The 9,800-nt window shown below is 31.0% G+C and overlaps 1 long non-coding RNA gene across 1 annotated transcript; it reads left to right on the top strand.

The window, feature by feature from the left end:
* The first annotated feature begins 586 nt into the window (after positions 1 to 586).
* Positions 587 to 5,264, top strand: LOC129002014 (uncharacterized). Its single transcript, XR_008491522.1, has 3 exons — positions 587 to 727; positions 2,078 to 2,209; positions 5,143 to 5,264. It is a non-coding gene; the product is annotated as an uncharacterized LOC129002014 (long non-coding RNA).
* The last annotated feature ends 4,536 nt before the right edge of the window (positions 5,265 to 9,800 follow it).

The following is a 9,800-nucleotide window of genomic DNA, read 5'->3' as shown; positions in this document are numbered from 1 at the left end:
AACATTTGTAGATTTAATAATGTAGTGTTTAACTAATATTCTTTCTATAGATTTGTATAGGTGAAATATTTGTTTAAGTACTATATCAAGTCCCAATAAGTGGAAAATAATATGGTTTTATAAACCAGGTGTAGCCCACTGTTGGAATTTAAAACTTATTAGAACTAAAAATATATGTGTTGAAGTAACTTTGTGATTAGTTAACTAATGCAACTCTATTTAAGTGTAACAGTTTATTAGATTAATAGCTATAAAGATTAATAAGTTTGATAAATGTGGTGTTTTATTTTTAAATCTTTAAAAAAGAGATAAATAATAACAGAAAAAATCTAATACCTGTAATTGTATCTCAACACTTTTATTTGTTGTATATATAAGAAATTTATCATTAGTAACTAAAGCAAGCTTAGGAAGCTAATATGTTTAGTAGAGTTAAAACCATTGAAGTAATTACTTAACTATATCAGCAAAAAATAAAAAGTATGTTGAGTTGAATGATTTGATTTTGAGTTTGTTCTTACAGGCTATTAGTATTACACTTATATGTCTTGTAATGTTAAAATACTTACTACAGGTTGTACTCGTCTAGAAGGGTGGGATGGTCCAGCTAATTCAGCAGTCATTGCTCGCCGCATTGCAACATTAGCTCGTGTATTAGACGACGACCTATCTACAGATAGCCATACTCCATCTGTTGAAGATGCCTGGGATACAGCTGAAGCTGGAGGTATTGAATGAGGTGTAATAGGAGGCACTAATAATGTAGGTCTAACAACAGAAACTATTGTTGGTGAGAGCTGTTGAAAATAAAATAAGTATTAGTAATAGGCGGGGTGTTATTAAAATAATATTAAATTGTTCAGGTAATGCTACCTACATGTTCTGATGAAAACATTCGTAGAAAACTTGAAGGTTCTAGTATTATCATATTTGTAATTTCTTCATGTGGAAATCCAGAAATAGGGATTGAAGCTGAAGGGATGTTTGTTAGGTCCCTCTCATAAAACACACCATCTCTCTGAAACAAATAGTTTAAAATGTAAATAGGTATAAGATTCTCTTAAACTATAAAAATCTTTTTTTTTGTCTCTATATAACTCACCATAAGAATTCGTAGAACACAGGTAACATCGTTAATCCTTGAAGTTATGTAATAATCCTCAACTAACAGCTCCTGCAAAGCTGTTGTATAAAGCTCGCTTACACACCTCTCAGCATAATCTTGGTCTACTTGCCGGAAGTTGGTGGGTATAGCAAGTCTAGCTATAACTTCTTCCTGAAACACAATCTTAGCTAAATAATGATATACAGTATAAACATATATAATATAAATTATATTTTAATATTGTTTTAAAAATATTTAAAATGTATTTTACCGAAAAAATGTGAAGAACTATCCCTCTTGTGTGTACGAACCAAAGGCCAAAGTTATTTGATCTGTTAATCTGAAACATAAAATGGTTATAATATAATCCTAGTAAATATTTGTTGTATTGTTTTTGCTTGTATATTTTTGGACTTTTTAAATACTTCTTTTAAAATATTTCTTACTGAGTCTCCACGGGGTAAAAGCACTCGTTCTGTATTTAGCCGCCTACGTCTAGTGGGTGGTGGTGAAGAACTCTCAGATATCTGTAAAAATAAAGCTTATTAAAAATAGAATAATAATAACTAACTGTTAGTTTAACTATTATTGAAATCAACTCATCTGTGGGTTGCTAGACTTTTTTTAAAATTACAACCTTAAACTAAAATTAAAGTTTTAATATTTTTTATCATAAAACTCTGTTACATACCTAGGATTATTTAATATCTAAGATATGTATTATATAAGGAAAACTATAACTTACATTATTTATAGCTCTTCTTTGTAAATAATAGCTCTCTCTTATAAATAAAAATTAAATCACAAACTATGATCAAGTATATATATAGTATAGTTGAGATAAATAGAACTTGTTTGAAATGTAGAACTTTGTGATTGGTTTTTAATAGAAAAAAAGCTATTAAAATAAGTAGAATTTAAAATCTTGTTTAACAAACTCTAACTAATTCTAATCTATAAATATACTTACAGCCGATCTTAGAATATCACGATCATCTTGAAAGAAGGAATCTCTTGAACTCTGACTTGGTGGAACTACAGATCCAGGGCTTGAAGGTGGTGAATCTATGATGCTTGAATTTGGGCTTGATGGTGAACTAGCTGGTGAGTTGTTTTGTATAGGAGTTACTAAATAGTTATCGATCTGATCATTTATGTGTATCCAGTTTGTATTAGCTGTAAAACGCCTTGTTGTTGTTTGCCAAGCCCAAATAGGGTTGTCTTGAAGTGTATACATTCTGATCAATTGCCAATTATATCCATCAATGTTTTCATGTATGATAACTATACAATTAGAGGGACCTGCTCCTTGTATTTGTATTTCATGTATTAGTTGTTGCGCTGTTTGCTAAAAAAAACAAATAATTAAATTATATAGCTGATTAAAATATAAACAATAATCTAGAAACTTTTAAAACAGCTAGAGCAGAGCCTAAGAGTATAAGACTAGTTTGCAACATATTATTTATATAGATTATAAATATGTTTGTTGCTTAAATTATAAATACTAATAACTTTTAAAGAGTTAACTTAATCACCTCACTATAGTCATCAAAACTAAAAACAAATTCTTAAAGCTCTTGTGTAATTGATTACTGTGTAAAATCTGTCTAAATAAAAGGTTTAGTAAAATATATTTGATTTAGAGTAAAGTTTAAGATATGAGAGGTGACAAAAATACTTAATCTTGATATATTGTAAAAATCTAATTATATATATATTCAAGTTATATAGCTTACCCAGGTAATTGGATAAAAGTTGCTTAATACATGTGGCGGGGAGCGAGGCGGTAAAAGTGGGTTAGCTTCTAAAATGAGAAGATGGCCAAGATCGTTTTGAAAAAAACTATCTGTCTCCATAGCAACAAATGGCTGAAAACATAAGTAGAATTAAAAACCTAATAAGTTGAATTAAACACTTAGATAAGTAGAAGTTTATCTATATAAAGCTTCTACTTACAACAAGAACAGAAGATTCAGCCTCTCTTAACATATCTCTTAAGTGTGAGTTAAGGACAATCCTTTTTGATATAGGTGCTTGCCGAACATTAGGTCTTGCAAGCAGTTGACGTTCTTCATTAAGAGTTATAGATGCACCATTTCTCTATAAAAAACATATTATGATTAATAAAAAATACTTTTTAAAAGAGACACATTATATAAATAAAATTACAGTTTTGTCTGTATATCGGATAAAATTATAAACTTTTTATCTTTTGGTTTTTTGATTTCTGATAACTAGGAAAAAGACTTTGAAATAGTGTTGTATATAGGTGGGAAATTATATTTTTAAATAAGCATTTTTAGTCAAGATTTAGTATATAATTGATAGATAAAACTGATAGTAAAAATAAAAGTAGGCCTATTATGTTTTATTTGTCACCACTGGTGGTTTAATTTTGTTAAAGTGCATCTCATGTGATAGGATATATTAGGGTTAACTAGTAGATACAGATAATTAATCTTTTTATTGATTATTATATTGGTTTAAAACAAACAACATAAATTAAGTTATATATAATAGTTAGTATATCTAAAAATACATAAACCAACTGTTTTATAAGGTTTTAACTAAATACTATAAAAGTTTTATATTACACAGCTAGTGATTATATATTTTTAAATAAAACCTACCATTAATCGAAGTAAAGTCCAGACAAGATTAGGATATTCTTGTGATGACTCTATGATATGGACTCCAGTTTGTTCGGGAGGGTTACTTATTGACCACATATCTCGAATCCTATTTTGAGCATATTCCTAAAAAACCATACATATATAGATTAAAAATAAAGAATTAGACAAACTACTTCTACTACTATTAGAGGTACTTAAACTACATAGAGACCTACATACCTCAGAAATTGTCCAGAAGCCCGTAGGTATAGGTGGTATTAGGTCTAGATTATCATAGTCTAATGTGACAAAGGAAAGGACATCCCCATGCACATTAATGAAGTAATGTTCCAAGTCAGCATTGTAGGGATATTGATCCAAAAAGGTCTCCAAACCACCGCCCCACTGTAATAACAAATATATATTTATACAAAAGTTATGAATTAACTATCAAATTAAACTATAATTTAGCTCACAGCCCTAATTAACATATAGGCAAAATTTTATGAATATTTAAAGTCAGCTGTTGGTAAAAGTTGGTTCTATGATATACATTAAAATTACCAATAGGGTGCAGTCTATTATATTTATAAAAACAGCTTCAGCATGGACAAAAATATACAATGAGAACTAGTAAAATTGTTTACAGTTAGGTTTTTAAATTTGTGATATCTTTTTAGGTTAAATAATAAAACATTATAGTAAATGTGTATACAACAAATATAAATAAAGATGAATAATAGTTTACTTACAGTTTCCAAAATTGATCGTTCTCTTTCATCTCTTGTATCTCCTTCTATTGTTGCCCTATCCTATAAAAACATATTCATTGATAAAAAAAACACTAACAAAGAGCTTTTCCTAATTAAAAATAAATAATTATTTTATAATAAATATATTAAAAAACACAAAGCTACTTTTAATTATTTATCTAAAGTTGTATAATTATATAGTACTACTTACTTGACCATTTGGGGGCAGATTTTCATCAACTGCTTCAGAGCTGATTAGTAGTCTCAATACAAGTAGTATGAAGAATAATAACACCATATTAGCTATGATGAAAACTAACATAACAATAATCCATATAGCAGCTACAGCTTATATTTATATGATTGGAGGGAGGGAACATCTGAGTTAACCACATTTTCCACCTCCTTCCTAAGACAGTATTATCTGTCACTATTTCCCCTCCTCTCCAAAGCAATATTATCTGTTACTATCATCATTTTCTAACAAGATGCCTAATGGTGTGTGCTGGAGCTGTCGCCGCTATGTCTTTTGTTGCTCTATTGAAGAACACTGGGGAGAATGGCTTCCCCTTTGTTGCCAGTACGTATCTTTAAACTTAGTTTTTAAAATTTATTTCTCAAGGGTTTTTAACTTTATGCTGATTCTAATACTCTTTTAAATGATTTATAGATGCAGCGATATGACAGCAGAGGAGATCCTAACTGTCCATTATGGACAGTTTAGGGAATATGTGGCAGAATGCAGCCACGAACTGGAAGAGGAGGAAGAAGAGGAGGAAGAAGAAATAGAAGAAGATGAAGGAATCGAGGCTGATTTAGAAGAAAATTGGTAAATTTATTAAATATATTTTCACTTAGGTGACACAGGTTTAAGTTTATAGTAGGATCATTATTTTATATAACCATATAAAAACATATATAATGTCTAAAGTTTAAATATCACAAATATTTATAGGTATCCACTTTTATTTTAGGGTCCACTAAATCCCTACACATATATTTTTACATAAAAACATACACTTAACTAATTAACCCGCCCCCGACTAAGTTATTTGTCCAGTTAAAACTAAGCAAATTTTAACTTATATTTTTACTAAAAATATTTATCTCTAATTTAAATATCATTAAATTTAACAAACGCTTAGGGTTGCTACAGCAGAGAGTAGTAAAAGTATTTTTAACTTTAATTGTATAAAATGATATAAGCAAACTATAACAGTTTACAATTTTCTCCATAAAAATAACATAGAAGTAACTATTTGGCACACAATAATGTTTTAATCTACTAAATTATTTTTAGGTTAAAAACCTGTTTTACTTTATAAAACTCTTGGTTCAGCTATGTTGGTAGCCTCTAGGGTTATCAAAATAAAATTGGTTCTAGGTCTTATTATAATATATTAGCTTATTTCCTATATAGAAATTTTGCTAAAACCAAAATTTTTATACAACTTTTACTAATTTAAATGATAAAAACTTATTAACAATTAAACTAAGTATTTTAAAACACAATTGTTATACAAATTGTCAAACAGCTACAATAGTTTTGACAATAACTTTCCTTAAAGATGTTTTTTTTTTACATAATAATAAATATAGACTATAATAGAGATCAAGATATATATCATTTTACTTTATTTATATTGAAACTATAATTATAATATCCTACTAAAATATCAATTTCTTATCTATATTATAAATTTAAAAGTTTGTGTGATTATATATATTACTCTTAAACAACTAAATAGATTAAGCTAAAGTTTAACACAATAATATATATATATAGCCTCAAATATATACATATTTTATGAGTATTTAAAGTTAGCTGTTAAATCTATACATTAAAAATTATAAAATTCTCTAATAAGGTATAAGGTATTTATCTTTGTATTTATAAAAACAGCTTCAGCAAAGACAAAAATATATAATACTAGCTGTACCTATGGGCTTTGCCCCGTTTAACTTTATAAGTGAGCTCGTTCGCATAGCTCAATCACGTCCTGGTTGAAGTTCGTTCGCTACGCTCATTCACTTTTAGGTTGGAACTCGTTCGCTGTGCTCACTTGCCTTCAGATTAGCTCGTTCGCTACGCTAACTCGCCTCCAGGTTGAAGTTCGTTCGCTATGCTCACTCACCTTTTGGTTGCAGATTAGCTGTTGTCATATATTTAAAAAATAGTGCTACACCCTGTTGGTAATCCTTGTAACTTTAATGCTATTGAACATCATAGAACAGAACCAACTTGTTTAATAGAAACAGCTGTTAAGATTCATTAATTCCTTTTAAATATGAAAATCATAAGGTTAACATGGGAAACTCCAGAGCCACTGGGGCAGAACCCGAAAGCCCGATGAGAATAAAAACTACTTAGTTTTCCTATTTAATGCCCGAAGAATCAGTCTACCGAATTTCAGCCTCCTAGGTAAATGGGAAGTGGGAGAATTAGTGATGAGTGAGTGTGTCAGTGAGGGCTTTGCCTTTTATATATTTAGATAGATAAACAATAAGTAGGATTGTTAACAATTAGATTTTCAAAATTGTGATATCTTTTTAGGTTAAATAGTAATATTCCAACTAAATTACAAATTAACTTTTGTCCTTCATTAATGCATAACTTGAGTATAACTGCAATACACCTTATATGCTAACCCAAAATAGGTATTTTGTTAGTAAAATAAATCACCGAGATTTACTTATAAATATTTTATACAATAGTATTATATTTTTAATTCCCCAATAAATTCTCTATAATTTTATATATCTCAAGATTTTTTTTTTGTAAAGATTACACAAAATCATATTCGACATTGGTTTTACCACAGATAATAGACCGGATAAAACATGATAATAATTGGCCATTTTTATAATTCTTATCTGACCCTATGCCACTAAAGATATCAAAGTCCGTTACAAGAAACCATACATCCTGTTGTACTATCCTCATCGTTATCGAGTACACTTATCACAGCGGATGTGTGTTTTTATTTAGATAACCCTTTCCGCCTGACAAATAATTTATATCTAGTATAGTTTTTCCTTATAAAAATTATATATACACATCTTTTAGCTTTATATTGGATAGGGTTTGAGACTATCCCCTCATTAAGTGAGGCCAAGTTAAACGTTATACAACCTATCCAGTTTATAATATTATATACCAGTTTATAATAGTATATAATATTATATTGGTTGATGTTGTTTAACGTCCTCTCCTTTATTTATAAAGCTTTTTTTTTTTTGTCAAGTCTATAGATTTAGTTATATAACCCTACCAAAGTTAACATTCAAAGTTTGCGGGCGGTTTAGTTGGCCTCGCCAGTGACTTTCACTCATGGTTTACGGGCTGTTTCGTTGGCCGCGCCAGTGACCAATAACATTCACACAAATACAAAGAGGGGCACAGGTTCTATCCAATCTGAACCCCCCAGTGTACACACATTCACACAAGTACAAGGAGTAGCACAGGTTCTTCTAAATCTGAACTACTCAATGTACACACACACTCACACCTTGGTCAGGTTACATAAGTATATATCTATAGACTTGTTTTTTTACTAGGAGAGCTATATACAGTTAAATTTACAATTACATTTACAAAGTTATTTACAAAGAAGTTTACATTTACAATACAATTTACGTGGCTCTTTGGACTTTTCTATATCCAAAAGGTAAAGTATCATATTGACCTTCGTACCTCCTTTTAGGACCAGTTATTTTAAACACTTTGCTCTCAGCGATGGTGACGATGTCTCTGTCTGTAGTCCTTCTGATTCTACTTTCTTCAATTTCAACAGTCTGTTTTGCTTCACTCAGAACCATCTCTTTTAATTTTTCAAAATTTACAACTTTTGATGTTTTAAAGTTAAGGGTGAGGCCCTTGATTTTACATATTGGGATCAATTTTTGTTGATTGGTTGACCAGACAAGGTACGCGTAAGTTTTAGGCCCCCCAGAGACAAACTCAGTAATGTATGAGCCGGGTCCATACTCTACTAATTCGTCAGTCATTTCACCGAGGTAATCTCCTGTAGACACCCTATAAAGACCGTTTCCATATATGTAAACAGTACTGTCAGTATCATAATATAATACTTGAGCTCCTAGGGCTTCAAGATGTTCATAGAGCTTGAGTCTCGCCTGCGAGGTAGTGTAGGCCGCAATACAAACGTTTATGTTACCAAGAGGTTCCCCCACTTCCTCTAAATACTCCCATGAAACTACAACAACCTCATCATTAACAATCTGAATTCTGTTTACTTTAATTTCGGGGCTAGAGAGCATTTGAAATAATGTTTTCGAGTCTCTAACAATAGTAGCCTTAGTTTGATTTTCCCTCTGTCCAAATTTTCCCCAAAAACTGTTTAGCATTAATTTTGCCAAAGATCTCAAACCTCCATTCTTAACAATCTTTTCTTTCTCCAACTTAATTCCCTCGTGTCCCAAATACTCTGCAATATACTTATTTTTGTCCTCCTCAGTCTTACACCATTCCGGATAGCCCGAAGCTTCCTGTTTCATCTTAAGAAATTTATTGATAAAATCGGTGAACAAACCCCCATTTTCATAAGTCGCTACCTGATACTCCCACAACTCATACATATCCAATACAATATACCCTTTCTCTACTGCCTTTCTGATTTCATCCATTGTCCATGTCCCAACTAACGCCCTATTATCACTGTCATGATTACACTCTCCCTGATACATCATTTCCCCACACGTTCTACACAACACAAACATCAATTTATCATTCATTTTTGTAGGGAGTACAGGGTGGTAGAGATCACGAGGCGGCAATACTTTACATTTTAACAAACCCTCTACACCCATACCTCTTTCACGACACTCCCTGTCTCCTACATAGATGGTTGGGTGGCCTATGGGGTACTTCCCATACTTACAAACATAAGGGTATAGGGAACAAACATCGACATACTGTATAGTTTCCCCCTCAACACATTTGTGATACGATTTTGCGTTACCCGTCCTACCTCCAAAAAAAGCCTGCCTTGGATCAAGTGGGAGATTGTTTAAGATAGGCAAACTATCCAGATATTTAAGCTGCTGATCTTTTTTTTGTTTACGAAATTCGCATTCCCACATCTCTACTAGTGCGTGTTCTGTAAACTTTGCATTTTTAGCCTTGGTTCGCTCATAGCGAAGATGTAGGCTATCAGAAGGATCCTCTTTTAAAGGAGCGTGACGGTTGTAAGGAAAACATTTAACACACCCGTGGAAATAACAGCCATTAAATTCGTAGATGTTCCTGCCATCAAAACCATCTACTTTCATTCCATTGACTTTGACTTCTTTACCTCGACCTGCATG

This window comes from Macrosteles quadrilineatus, unplaced genomic scaffold (assembly GCF_028750875.1).
Source record: "Macrosteles quadrilineatus isolate MER2022 unplaced genomic scaffold, UCM_ALF_1.0 Scaffold_9__3_contigs__length_116548681, whole genome shotgun sequence".
NCBI lineage: Eukaryota > Metazoa > Arthropoda > Insecta > Hemiptera > Cicadellidae > Macrosteles > Macrosteles quadrilineatus.
The sequence above is the reverse complement of the archived record's forward strand: the minus strand, read 5'-3'. Positions and strand labels throughout refer to the sequence as shown.